At 54.1% G+C, this 14,928-nt stretch overlaps 1 long non-coding RNA gene across 1 annotated transcript in view; it reads left to right on the top strand.

Moving 5' to 3' along the window:
- The window catches only part of LOC141165941 (uncharacterized), a 70,169-nt gene that overhangs the window by 26,136 nt on the left and 29,105 nt on the right, over nt 1-14,928 (top strand). The window lies entirely within an intron of this gene.

Raw genomic sequence — 14,928 nt, 5'->3', positions numbered from 1 at the left:
ATACTATACAGCCCGGCCATATACTGTACAGTCCGGCTATATACTATACAGCCCGGCCATATACTGTGCACTCCAGCCATATACTGTACAGTCCGGCCATATACTATACAGCCCGGCCACATACTGTACAGTCCGGCCATATACTATACAGCCCAGCCATATACTGTACAGTCCGGCCATATACTATACAGCCCGGCCATATACTGTACAGTCCGGCCATATACTATACAGCCCGGCCACATACTCTACATCCTGGCCATATACTATACAGTCCGGCCATATACTGTACAGCCCGGCCATATACTATACAGTCCGGCCATATACTGTACAGCCCGGCCATATACTGTACAGTCCGGCCATATACTATACAGTCCGGCCATATACTGTACAGCCCGGCCATATACTGTGCACTCCGGCCATATACTGTACAGTCCGGCCATATACTGTACAGCCCGGCCATATACTGTACAGTCCGGCCATATACTATACAGTCCGGCCATATACTGTACAGCCCGGCCATATACTGTGCACTCCGGCCATATACTGTACAGTCCGGCCATATACTGTACAGCCCGGCCATATACTGTACAGTCCGGCCATATACTGTGTGTCAGGAATATTATAAAATATTGATATCAGGAAAATGTCCTTCCACCTGAGTGACACAGATGTTCACCCCCCTCCCTTATTCTCCTTCTGCCAGCACAAATCCCCAATTAACGCACTACTGATAAATAGTTATTCACACACGGCCAGGGAAGAAGTGTGAAAACTTCGTTAGGGAACCAAGCCTCTTGTCTCTGAGAGAGCAGGGGGTAATTACTATGCGGGCTTGCGCTAATTTACATGTAACTGTTGAAGACCAGTTCCCCAGCTTCAAAGGGGAATTTGCAGACATGATGACTCCGATATTAGAGATGAAATAATATGAGTTCTATAGGTCCGACAATAACGGGACCCATATGTGGAGTAACCAAATCAGCCCCGGAATATGCAGGTATTTTTCCACGGCCGTAACCAACATCGGGGGGCCGTAGTGCAAGAACCCCAGAATAGCAGACTGCAGCGATGTGATGCATAATATCAAAAGAAAGATAAAATCATGAGGGAAAATATGGCGTAGTTTGCGAGCTTCTGCGATTAACAGGCGATGAGTTATCGCAGAAATCAGCGGTTCTAATAAAAATGTACAGTCTGGAGACCAGCCCACATGATGTCACCACCAGGGGCGTGTGGCCAGATCTCCCTTAGGAATAAAAGAGTCTATGGGGAAGACAGAAGTACTCATTGCTGGGGGGAATACGAATTATACGCAAAGGGTCCTGTTCAATAACAGCAATCTGGAGAACCCCCCCTCCCACTATATTGAATCGTCTCCTCGATCGTGTAGTGTAAGTAATTTTCACTCTTTACCCTGTTTATATTATGTAACTGTTTATGTATTTTAATGCCCCCTTTGTAACATCCTTATGTATATATTTTTCCTAAACACTGCCTCCCTTTTGGATTAAATATAAAATTTAATAGTTCTGTTTCTTTTGTTCTGTAATCGTTCTCCTCCCCGAAGCCATGAACGCTACCGGGTTGGTTCCTGACCCGATACAAGTCCATTAATACCGGGCTTGCATCAAACGAGGAACTGGTGGCATCTTACCATCTGGATTTGAGGAAGGCTGGCAGTGACGGTCGGAGGTGTGGATATATATTACTGGCGCAGCCAGAGAAATATATATATACCGCCCTCACTGCAAAGGGCCTCAAATACCCAGTGGGCTACAGGACAGCCTCTCCGGCAACCACTCGCTGTAGGTGCAGTACCTTGACTGACCTGAGAGGCAAGGGGGCGCCAGAGAGTTGTGCCTGTATTGTGGCGTCACGGATTGGTGACGTGTAAGGGATAACACACTACCGTGTTTTCCCCCGCTGGTAGCGGCTTCCTGGCACTACTTACTCTAGATGCAGTACCTTGACTGACCTGAGAGGCAAGGGGGCGCCAGAGAGCTGCACTCACCGGCCGGCAAGTTTTCCTGACACTGTGCACTCCGGCCATATACTGTGCACTCCGGCCATATACTGTACAGCCCGGCCATATACTGTGCACTCCGGCCATATACTGTACAGTCCGGCCAAATACTGTGCACTCCGGCCATATACTGTACAGTCCGGCCATATACTGTGCACTCCCGCCATATACTGTACAGCCCAGCCATATACTGTGCACTCCGGCCATATACTGTACTGTCCGGCCATATACTGTGCACTCCGGCCATATACTGTACAGTCCGGCCATATACTGTGCACTCCGGCCATATACTACACAGCCCGGCCATATACTGTACAGCCCGGCCATAGACTGTACAGTCCGGCCATAGACTGTACAGCCCGGCCATATACTATACAGCCCGGCCATATACTGTACAGTCCGGCCATATACTGTGCACTCCGGCCATACAGTACAGACCAAAAGTTTGGACACACCTCATTTAAAGATTTTTCTGTATTTTCATGACTATGAAAATTGTACATTCACACTGAAGGCATCAAAACTATGAATTAACATGTGGAATTATATACTTAACAAAAAAGTGTGAAATAACTGAAAATATGTCTTATATTCTAGGTTCTTCAAAGTAGCCACCTTTTGCTTTGATGACTGCTTTGCACACTCTTGGCATTCTCTTAATGAGCTTCAAGTGGTAGTCACCAGAAATGGTTTTCACTTCACAGGTGTGCCCTGTCAGGTTTAATAAGTGGGATTTCTTGCCTTATAAATGGGGTTGGGACCATCAGTTGTGTTGTGCAGAAGTCTGGTGGATATGTGGCACCCCAGGGGTCTGGTTTCCACAGTAACAGCAATGTTATGTCTGAGAGCAGGTGGGAGGTCTCTTGGTCAGGGATCCTGTGCATGCCACACCTCCTGCCCAGTCCTGGGAGGGGAAGAACTTCCCCTATATAAACCTAGGGCTGAGGCAGGGTTAGTGAGTAGAGAAGAAGTAGAGACAGAGAAGCAGATATAGGAAAAGAACATCAGGAGCTCTGTGGGAGCAGTGCTACAAGGAGTCAGGGGCTGGCAGCTGCAGAGCTCGCCCTGACTGAGAAGTTATCACCGGACCCGGAGTCCGAGGCTGTGGGGACTAACTCCTATCCAGCAGCAGAAACCGACCGGCAGGGGATTGCAGGTCCTCTGGCCCAGAAACCCGAAGGCACGGTCACACGCGTGGGACCAGCACCGCCGTCGTGGAGCGGAAGCTACTAGAAGGCCCCGAGTCACCGGCCATACGGGTGAGCACCACACGGTACACTCAGGGACGTGGGCTACTTATACCCGCCTCTAGCAAGGTAGCCGGAAGAGTATCGTTAGTTTGGGAGGCCTACAACTCCGCCTGGCCAGGGGAGATCCCATCTGCTCAAGGACTGACCAGGCCCCAATCGCTAGCCAGTACTCCGGGAGGGTCTATCTTTGTCACCAATAAAGACCCTGAACTACACCGTACCGTCTCCGAGTGGTTCCTGCTACCCCCATCATCCACGTCGGCTGCCCTGAGGCCATACCCCTCCCGTTGGGGGTTATACTATCACGCTGCATAATCCTACCACCGGCCTCAGCGGTCTGCCCTGCAGCAGCAGCTCCTTAGCTGTACTCAACGGGTGGCGTAGTCGTCCAACATCTACCTCTAATACAGCGCCACTTAGTCTGACTCCCTGGGCACGGACCGGATCACCGCCACGAGACTACAACCCTCAAGAGATCCGGCTCCGGGTAAGCTCCCGCGTGCGCAACGCAGCGCGACACAGGCCCAGGGGCGCGTCAACTTTTGGCGTAGTCGGCAGGATTTCGTGCCCGCAACCACCGGGTACTGCGTGCCTGAAAAAGACTGTTCAAACTTACCAGTGGTGAAGATTCCCGCCATCCGGCGCCATCTTCTACATTCTTCCCGCCATCCGTGGAGGTTTCCCGCCATTGGACGCCATCTCGAGGACGCCGCGCGGGAAGAAGAGGGGCGTGGACTCCGAAAGCGCGCGAGAACTGAAGTCCCGCCTCACGTCCGGACGTTGCGTAAGGTCCTGGAAGGAGCCCAGCAGACGCCGACGTCACAGGAGCGCGACGGAAGGTCCTCAACCCTGACGATCCACTGCGGAGCCGCGGCCTACGGAAGAGGATCATCGCAAGGTAGGCCACGGTCCACTAGGGGGGAGAAGGATGTCGGATACGGAGGAGAGCTTCACCGCTTCAACCCCCGCCAGCGCCACCGCTGTTGCGGTCATGCCTTTCGCCATGCCCTATATCCCGGGGGCAGCCTGGCTACCCCAGTACTCAGGGGAGTCACATACCCTGCATGACTTTAGAGAAAAGCTGGATAGCCTCTTCCAGGTGTACCCCCTCACAGAGGAGCAAAAAGTGAGCATCCTGGTGGCCCAATTAACCGGGGCAGCCAAAAGGGAGGTAAAGTCCTGGCCACCTGGGAGGAGGACTGTCGCAGAGATACTAACCCGGCTGAGGGACACCTTTGATACCCGCACCTCAGCCGAGATCAAGCTTAGATTCTACGGGTGCAAACAGCGGGCACATGAGAGTATAAGGGACTATGCCCTGAACCTACAAGAGGCCCTGAGAGCCATTAAGCAGACCGACCCTGACGGCGTGGGAGACGAGGACAGGCTGTTGACTGAACAATTTATAGAGGATTTATATTGCAATGCCCACCGAACCCAGTTGCGGGCAATGGCCTTACAGGACCCTCATCTGGGATTTGCACAGTTCAAGGACAGAGCCATCCGGGTGCTCCGAGAACCAGCACCAGGTGGCGTTGTGACCCACAGACGCCCCACTACCACTTACCACCAGGAGGCGGCGCCCTTGTCGGCAGGGCCTGTGGGAGCTGATGCGCAGGCTTTGAACAATGACCCGGCTCCAGACCTGCACCATCAGGTCCAAGAGCTAGCTAAAAGCGTTGCCGCGCTAACCCGAACTGTGCAGTCTTTACAGGTTTCCACTCCAGGGAAGATCCAGCTGGCATCCGGACCGGAGGACATCCCGTGGCGTCGACCAAGGAGGACCCCACCGGCCAGAGGAAGACCCAGCGACCGATACAACGAGGACGGACAACCCATCTGCCGCCGCTGCAATCAACCCGGACATATGGCAAGGTACTGTCCTTTAAACTGGCACAACCTGGGGTAGAGGGCCAACCCCCAGGAAAAAGATCATCAGGCCCATCGAACTGGCACGACAGATATGTGGGAGGACGTCCAGTCTTGCCTGTGGTACTGGATGGCATCCCTATGAGTGCCCTATTGGACACCGGGTCACAGGTCACCACTATCCCGTACGTGCTCTTCAAGCAGTACTGGAATGACTCGGATATCACCCGCTACCCTGACGACGACTTGAGTATCATCGCCAGCAATGGTCAGCCCGTGCCACAGATTGGATTTAAAGAGGTGACCATTAAAATCGGTAGAGTCGAACTGGCAGCACAGGGACTGATCATTGTAGACATTGATAAACACGAGAGTCACCCAAAGATAACTCTAGGAACTAATGTAATTGAAAATTGTCTTGCAGAGGTGATTTTCCTTTTACAACAGGTTGCCAAGAACGCCAGCTCCGGCCAGCAGCGAGTGCTCCAGAAAGAGATCCGGGCACTGATGCGGCGGCAACAGATAGAACTCTCCGGTGGTGAGATTGGTAGCGTAAGAATGTGTGACCCTTTCCCTATTGCTATGCCCCCAAAAAGTGAAATGATGATTTGGTGCCGGGCAGCTATTGGTCTGAGAGGTAGAGATTACCAGGCAATGGTAGAACCAGTTTACTCAGACAGTAGGCCCACCATTTTGACAGCACGGGGGGTGGTCAATGTACGCCATGGGAGGGTGCCCGTTCGCATAATAAATATCGGGAAGAGGGAAGTGTACCTGCCCCGGTATGCCACGCTAGCCAAATTGTATACCATCAATCAAGATTCCATACAGTCCGTAGAACCCTTGCCTCCATTTTCCCCGGAGGAAGGTAACGGCTCTAAGGAAACAATGGAGGACTGGTGTCAGCAACTACATTTGGGTACTGACTCCACTCCCTCACACCAGAAACAGGGAGTCTATCGGGTGGTTCAAGAGTACGAGAGAGTGTTTAGTAAACACCCGTTAGACTTCGGGCGAGTCAAAGGGGTAGAACACCACATCCCCACGGGAGACCATCTTCCCATAAAAGAGAGGTATCGACCCGTACCCCCTGCACACTACCAACACGCCAAGGGGATGCTTAGGGACATGAAGGAGGCTGGGGTGATCAGGGATAGCTGTAGCCCCTGGGCAGCTCCTATAGTCTTAGTCAAAAAGAAAGACAACACCATGAGGATGTGTGTAGATTACCGGAAAATTAACCGTATCACACACAAGGATGCGTACCCCTTACCAAGGATAGAGGAGTCTTTGGCTGCTTTAAGATCTGCTAACTTCTTCTCTACCTTGGATCTCACTAGTGGGTACTGGCAGGTTCCTGTAGCAGAGGCGGACCGGGAGAAGACCGCATTCACCACCCCGATGGGACTTAGCGAGTTTACCTGCATGCCGTTCGGACTCTGCAACGCACCGGGAACCTTCCAACGATTAATGGAGTGCTGTCTGGGCCACAGAAACTTCGAGACGGTCCTGTTGTACCTGGACGATGTCATCGTATATTCCAAGACTTATGAGGACCACCTGAAACACCTGGCGGAAGTGTTCAAAGCTCTGGCAAGCTACGGCTTAAAGGTCAAACCCTCCAAGTGTCACCTCTTGAAACCAAAGGTGCAGTACCTGGGACACGTGGTGAGCGCTGACGGAGTGGCCCCCGACCCTGATAAGATCACCGCAATTAAGGAATGGTCAAGTCCCTCCAGTGTAAAGGAAGTGCGGCAGTTCCTCGGGTTGGTAGGCTATTACCGCAGATTCATTCCCGGTTTCACCAAAAAGGCAGCTCCTATGCAGGACCTCCTGATAGGCCAGTCCCGGAAGGCCAAGAACCAGAAGCCGCCCTTCAAATGGGAGAAGTTAGAAGAAGAGTCCTTCCGCCAGCTGAAGATGGCCCTCACGGGGGATGAAATCCTGGCGTACCCTGATTACAGCCAGCCCTTTATCCTCTACACCGACGCAAGTAACATCGGGCTAGGAGCCGTACTGTCCCAGATCCAGCAGGGGAAAGAACGAGTAATCGCTTACGCTAGCCGAAAACTGCGACCCACCGAAAGAAACCCTGAGAATTACAGCTCATTTAAGCTAGAGTTCCTGGCAGTGGTGTGGGCAGTCACCGAACGCTTTAAGCACTACCTCGCTTCTTCCCGGTTCACCGTGTACACGGATAACAACCCGTTGACACACCTGGACACGGCAAGACTCGGTGCCCTAGAGCAGAGATGGATGGCCCGTCTGTCCAACTACGAGTTCACAATCAAATACCGGGCAGGACGCTCCAATACCAACGCGGACGCCCTGTCCAGGATGCCAAACCTACCGGACGTAGGAGAAGATCCAGAGGGACTGGAAGAAGTCGAACTCCCCGCGTTCCACCGTCATGGGACTATCCAGTATTCCCATCGGGTAAGGAGTAAGCAAGCCGCTACGTTTAACCCCTTGCCTCACTACAACTGGGAGGAAACGCAAGACAGTGACCCTGCCGTCCGGCTGGTAAAGGAGATGCTGACTCGGCCAGAGGCTCGCCTTGACCCAGACGCTCCGGAGGAAGCCAAGCAACTGTGGGCTGAGAAGAGTCGACTGTTCCTTTACAAGGGGAAGTTGTGCCGCAGAATGGTTAACTCCCGGACGCATGAACTAATCTGGCAAGTAGTGGTTCCACGGAGAGACGCAGCCATGGTGATGGAGGCATACCACGACGCGGCTGGACACTTCAGATGGAAGAAGCTGGAGTTCCTGCTGCATGGGCGGTTCCACTGGGTAGGCATGAGGGGAACCATCGAGAGGTGGTGCAGAGACTGTGGCCCGTGCAACCTAAGAAGGAAGGACCGTGCCAGCCAGAAGACTCCCCTGCAGTCCATCGTCACCCGGCAGCCGTTGGAACTGGTAGCCTTGGATCATGTAAAACTGACCCCAAGCAGAAGTGGCTACGTCTACGCGTTAACCATTGTGGATCATTACTCCCGGTTCTTGGTTGTCGTCCCCGTTAAGGACTTAACGGCTCAATCAGCAGCTAGAGCCTTCCAGCAGCACTTCTGCCGTCCACACGGGTACCCGGACCAAGTGCTGACGGACCAGGGACCTGCCTTTGAAGCGGAGGTCTTCCAGGAATTCTGCAATCTGTATGGCTGCCGGAAGATAAGGACGACACCCTATCATCCGCAAACTAATGGACTTTGTGAGAAAATGAACCAGGTGGTAATGGATCTCCTGAAAATGTTGCCCCTGGAAGAACGCAGTCTGTGGCCTGAGAAGCTGCCCGATCTAGTGGACCTATACAACCACATCCCGGTAGGTTCCACCAACTGTACCCCGGCTTACCTAATGAGGGCGAGACCTGGTAAGTTACCTGTTGACCTGGAAATGGGAGTCCTGACACCCGAGGACACTTCACCAGAAGCAGACTGGGACACAGAGAGGCAGCAGCAGTACCGGAAAGTACAGTGTAATGCACACGCCCGGGCTGAGCGGCGTGTGCGTGTGATTGTAGTGATTCCACTGGACCGTGCCGGAGAGTGAATGCCTGGAGGGGCGTAACTAGGTATTCACCCGATCCGACCAGGGTCGCACGATGGCATACGACGCCAGAGCACCAAGGAGGAACCGAGCAGAGGGACCAGGTGCTACTCCAGGACAGACCCCGGACACGGCTGTTGACCCACACAGGGGAATACAGGAACAGACTGGTAGGCTGGCACACAGACTGGTGGGTATAGGCAGGCACGACTGGTATGCAGGCAGGCGGGTATGCAGGCAGGGGGGGTACAGGCAAGCACAGCTAGAGTGCAGACAGGGAGGCACTAGCAGGTAGGAACACAGGCGGGATAGGACCCAGTACACACTGGGACTCAGGAACAATACAGGCAGAGGGGTACAGGCAAGCACAGCTAGAGTGCAGACAGGGAGGCACTAGCAGGTAGGGACACTGGCGGGATAGGACCCAGTACACACTGGGACTCAGGAACAGAACCACAGATGTGGCGGAAAAACACAGCAGAGTGAGGCCGCCCAGAGAGGTGAGCGAGAACAGGGCAGGACAAGGCCGCCTGGAGCGGTGAGCAAGAGTAGAGCAGGACAAGGCCGCCAGGAGCGGTGAGCAAAGGGTCAGAGCTGAGCGAGACTGCCGGAGCAGTGAGCAAGGGTAAAGCAGGACGAGACCGCCTGGAGCGGTGAGCAAGAGTGGAGCAAGACTGCCGGAGCAGTGAGCAAAAGGATAAGAGCGGAGCGAGACTGCCAGAGCAGTGAGCAAAAGGGTCAGAGCGGAGCAAGGCTGCCGGAGCAGCGAGCAAAGGAGTCAGAGCAGGCTAGAACCGCCAGAGCGGTAAGCAAAGGAGTCAGAGCAGGCTAGAACCGCCGGAGCGGTGAGCAAAGGAGTCAGAGCAGGCTAGACTGAGCAGGGGGAACAGGGCTCTGTTCACACGGAACAGACAGGAAGGGAAAGGCAGAGCCAGATACCCACAGGGTACTTGCAGTGAAGTAGCGAGTGGACGAGAAACTCACAAACGGTAGTACAGAGACATCAAGCAGGAGTTAGGTACGAGTTCAGACTCTGCAGAAAAAGGAAGGGAACGGACATAGAGGCAAAACAGGTAAAGGATAGGAGAGAGTTCAGACTGGAACTGAGTGTACGGAGGAGACCGACACTGCAGCGAGACACAGGAGCGGGTCTGGGAATACGGCCCCCAGAGAGGCAGGATGAACAGGCAAGGAGCGTGTTCAGACAGGACAGACAAGATACAGGAGCGGGTCTAGGTAATCGGCCCCTAGAAGGCGGGAGGAACAGGCTAGGAGCGTGTTCAGACAGGACAGACAAGATACCGGAGCGGGTCTAGATAATCAGCCCCTAGAAGGCGGGAGGAACAGGCTAGGAGCGTGTTCAGACAGGACAGACAAGATACAGGAACGGATCTAGGTAATCGGCCCCTAGAAGGCGGAAGGAACAGGCTAGGAGCGTGTTCAGACAGGCCTGGAAATACAGCCTCCAGGATAGGCAGACAAGAGAACACAGACAGGACTCAGTTCAGACACGGGAACTGATACCGCAAGGCAGGAGACATAGACAGGACTCAGTTCAGACACGGGAACTGATACCGCAAGGCAGGAGACATAGACAGGACTCAGTTCAGACACGGGAACTGATACCGCAAGGCAGGAGACAGACAGGACTCAGTTCAGACACGGGAACTGATACCGCAAAGCAGGAGACAAAGAACGGGACCTGGCACCTTCAGAGTGCAAGCACACACTGAATGAAACACTATGCTCAGGCAGGGATAGATGGGAGCAGCTGAGCTATATACCAGGTGACAGACAGCAATAGGCTGAGGACGCACAAGGGGTGTGACCCACAGCAGGTACAAAAAGCAGGAAGTGATCGGGCGCCGCCCTTAAGCAGCAGAAACAGACACAAACAGACAGCATGGAGGGAAGCCAGAGAGACATTCTGGACTGGAGATCAAGTGCGCGCTCTTGCACAGTGGGAGATGGACCACCATGCAAGGACGCCGCCAGGTATGTTACAGTACCCCCCCCCTTACGCCCCCTCTTCTTCAGGCCTGCCAGAATCTTCCGCAGGGAATTCGAGGACCAGTCGTTCACTTCAAGGAGATCACTTCCACTGTCCACAGGAAAAACTGATCTCATCTGGTTAGCTAGGATGCTACCTCCTATCCAGCCATCCTCAGCAACAGACGAAACGGGTGGAGTACCAGGAACAGCACACAAGGAAGTCTCTCTCCACATATTTTCAGGTGGCACCCCAGAGGGTACAGGAGACAACTGGAAGTCCTTCACCGGGTTGGAGGGGGACAGAGACTTGAGGGTAATCTCTGCTTCGAGGTACATCTTGTCAAGCTCACAGGAAGAAATAGACGGGTTATCAGGTACATAATGAGGAAAAGTCACTGTCTCTTTTTTATCTGGTGGTACCCCGGAGGATTCAGGAAACAACTGGAGGTCCCCCGCCGGGTCAGAAGAGTGCAGAGGCTCAGAGAAAACATCTGCTTCAGAGTACACTAGGTCGGACTCACTGGACGAAGCAGGCGAGGTATCGGGTACCGAGTATAGGAAAGTCTCTGTCCATTCACCACCAGGTGGCACCCCGAAGGGTTCTGGAGACAGCTGGCGGTCCTCCGCCTGGTCAGAGGGGTGTAGAGACTCACGAGTAACCTCTGCTTCAGAGTACACTAGGTCGGACTCACTGGACGAAGCAAGCGAGGTGTCAGATCCAGGATATAGGAAAGTCTCTGTCCATTCACCACCAGGTGGCACCCAGAAGGGTTCTGGAGACAACTGGAGGTCCTCCGCCTGGTCGGAGGGGTGTAGAGACTCGGGAGTAACCACTGCTTCGGAGTACACTAGGTTGGACTCAGTGGACGAAGCGAGCGAGGTATCAGGTACAGAGTATAGGAGAGTCTCTGTCCTTTCGCTACCAGGTAGCACCCCGAAGGGTTCTGGAGACAACTGGAGGTCCTCCGCCTGGTCAGAGGGGTGTAGAGACTCGGGAGTAACCTCTGCTTCGGAGTACACTAGGTTGGACTCACTGGACGAAGCGAGCGAGGTATCAGGTACAGAGTATAGGAGAGTCTCTGTCCTTTCGCTACCAGGTAGCACCCCGAAGGGTTCAGGAGATAACAGGGGGTCCTCCACCAGGTAGTAGAGGTGCACAGACTCTGAGGTAACCACAGCTTTGGAGCATCCTTGGACATGCACACCGGTAAAAGTGGGTGAAGCATCTGATGCCGGGTGCAGGAAGTTCTCCTGTGTGGAGTCTGGATGGGCAGAAGTCTCTTCGGGCAGGAGAACTGGTGCACTACCCACGCACATTACCCTTTGGGGCTTCTCCAGGATACAGGGAGATGAAGCTTCAGTAGGGACTTCAAGGTTGGGGTCAGGAGGTCTCAGGGAGGACAGACCCTGGCGTGACGGCTTGCCTCTACGTCTAGCACGTCTGGACTGCCTCTTGAGGTTGGGAGAAGTATTCCGGAAAGCGTAGTCACCCTGTGAGGATTCTGGGTGGGCAGTAGTCTCATTGGGCTGGAGGACTATTGCGCTACCCACACACATTACCCGTCGGGGCTGCTCCGGGATATTGGGAAGTGAAGCTTCAGCAGGGGCTTCAGGGTTAGGGTCCTCGAAGACCATACGAAAGGCCACCAGGAAGGCCTGCAGGTCAAGGACGACAGGATCCCATGCTTCCCATAGGGGGGTGACCCATTTCAAGGCATCACCCGCTAGGTAGTCAATCATAAAGGCCACTTTAGCCCAATCGGAAGGAAAATAGAGAGGGTAGGCCTTAAAGTGTAGCATGCATTGCTCCACAAATGCACGACACTGTCTTGGATCCCCATAGTAACGTGGCGGATCCGCAGGAACGAGAGCTGATAGATCCATCTGGACGGTGCGTAATTCGCCTGGAACTCAGCTAAGGAAAAAAAAAATTATTTATTTATTTTAATGCATGTATTCGCTGGAAAACTTCTCAGAGAGCGAAGGCCGTGGGGCTCAACGGGAACCATGGCCTGAGCATGCTGTAATGCACACGCCCGGGCTGAGCGGCGTGTGCGTTTGATTGTAGTGATTCCACTGGACCGTGCCGGAGAGTGAATGCCTGGAGGGGCGTAACTAGGTATTCACCCGATCCGACCAGGGTCGCACGATGGCATACGACGCCAGAGCACCAAGGAGGAACCGAGCAGAGGGACCAGGTGCTACTCCAGGACAGACCCCGGACACGGCTGTTGACCCACACAGGGGAATACAGGAACAGACTGGTAGGCTGGCACACAGACTGGTGGGTATAGGCAGGCACGACTGGTATGCAGGCAGGCGGGTATGCAGGCAGGGGGGTACAGGCAAGCACAGCTAGAGTGCAGACAGGGAGGCACTAGCAGGTAGGAACACAGGCGGGATAGGACCCAGTACACACTGGGACTCAGGAACAATACAGGCAGAGGGGTACAGGCAAGCACAGCTAGAGTGCAGACAGGGAGGCACTAGCAGGTAGGGACACTGGCGGGATAGGACCCAGTACACACTGGGACTCAGGAACAGAACCACAGATGTGGCGGACAAACACAGCAGAGTGAGGCCGCCCAGAGAGGTGAGCGAGAACAGGGCAGGACAAGGCCGCCTGGAGCGGTGAGCAAGAGTAGAGCAGGACAAGGCCGCCAGGAGCGGTGAGCAAAGGGTCAGAGCTGAGCGAGACTGCCGGAGCAGTGAGCAAGGGTAAAGCAGGACGAGACCGCCTGGAGCGGTGAGCAAGAGTGGAGCAAGACTGCCGGAGCAGTGAGCAAAAGGATAAGAGCGGAGCGAGACTGCCAGAGCAGTGAGCAAAAGGGTCAGAGCGGAGCAAGGCTGCCGGAGCAGCGAGCAAAGGAGTCAGAGCAGGCTAGAACCGCCGGAGCGGTAAGCAAAGGAGTCAGAGCAGGCTAGAACCGCCGGAGCGGTGAGCAAAGGAGTCAGAGCAGGCTAGACTGAGCAGGGGGAACAGGGCTCTGTTCACACGGAACAGACAGGAAGGGAAAGGCAGAGCCAGATACCCACAGGGTACTTGCAGTGAAGTAGCGAGTGGACGAGAAACTCACAAACGGGAGTACAGAGACATCAAGCAGGAGTTAGGTACGAGTTCAGACTCTGCAGAAAAAGGAAGGGAACGGACATAGAGGCAAAACAGGTAAAGGATAGGAGAGAGTTCAGACTGGAACTGAGTGTACGGAGGAAACCGACACTGCAGCGAGACACAGGAGCGGGTCTGGGAATACGGCCCCCAGAGAGGCAGGATGAACAGGCAAGGAGCGTGTTCAGACAGGACAGACAAGATACAGGAGCGGGTCTAGGTAATCGGCCCCTAGAAGGCGGGAGGAACAGGCTAGGAGCGTGTTCAGACAGGACAGACAAGATACCGGAGCGGGTCTAGATAATCAGCCCCTAGAAGGCGGGAGGAACAGGCTAGGAGCGTGTTCAGACAGGACAGACAAGATACAGGAACGGATCTAGGTAATCGGCCCCTAGAAGGCGGAAGGAACAGGCTAGGAGCGTGTTCAGACAGGCCTGGAAATACAGCCTCCAGGATAGGCAGACAAGAGAACACAGACAGGACTCAGTTCAGACACGGGAACTGATACCGCAAGGCAGGAGACATAGACAGGACTCAGTTCAGACACGGGAACTGATACCGCAAGGCAGGAGACATAGACAGGACTCAGTTCAGACACGGGAACTGATACCGCAAGGCAGGAGACATAGACAGGACTCAGTTCAGACACGGGAACTGATACCGCAAAGCAGGAGACAAAGAACGGGACCTGGCACCTTCAGAGTGCAAGCACACACTGAATGAAACACTATGCTCAGGCAGGGATAGATGGGAGCAGCTGAGCTATATACCAGGTGACAGACAGCAATAGACTGAGGACGCACAAGGGGTGTGACCCACAGCAGGTACAAAAAGCAGGAAGTGATCGGGCGCCGCCCTTAAGCAGCAGAAACAGACACAAACAGACAGCATGGAGGGAAGCCAGAGAGACATTCTGAACTGGAGAACAAGTGCGCGCTCTTGCACAGTGGGAGATGGACCACCATGCAAGGACGCCGCCAGGTATGTTACATACAGGAGAGCGTGGAGCGAAGTCTCTGTCAGGCTAGGGAAAGACAAGAGAAAACTTACAACCAGTATGCTCCCGCTGTTCCCCTGGTACCCGGAGAGCAGGTCTTGAAGAGGAAAAGACGGCTCCACAAGTTGGACGACCAGTGGGA

Source organism: Phyllobates terribilis, unplaced genomic scaffold (genome assembly GCF_046119375.1).
Source record: "Phyllobates terribilis strain yellow unplaced genomic scaffold, ASM4611937v1 Scaffold_11__3_contigs__length_659146591, whole genome shotgun sequence".
Lineage (NCBI taxonomy): Eukaryota > Metazoa > Chordata > Amphibia > Anura > Dendrobatidae > Phyllobates > Phyllobates terribilis.
The sequence above is the reverse complement of the archived record's forward strand: the minus strand, read 5'-3'. Positions and strand labels throughout refer to the sequence as shown.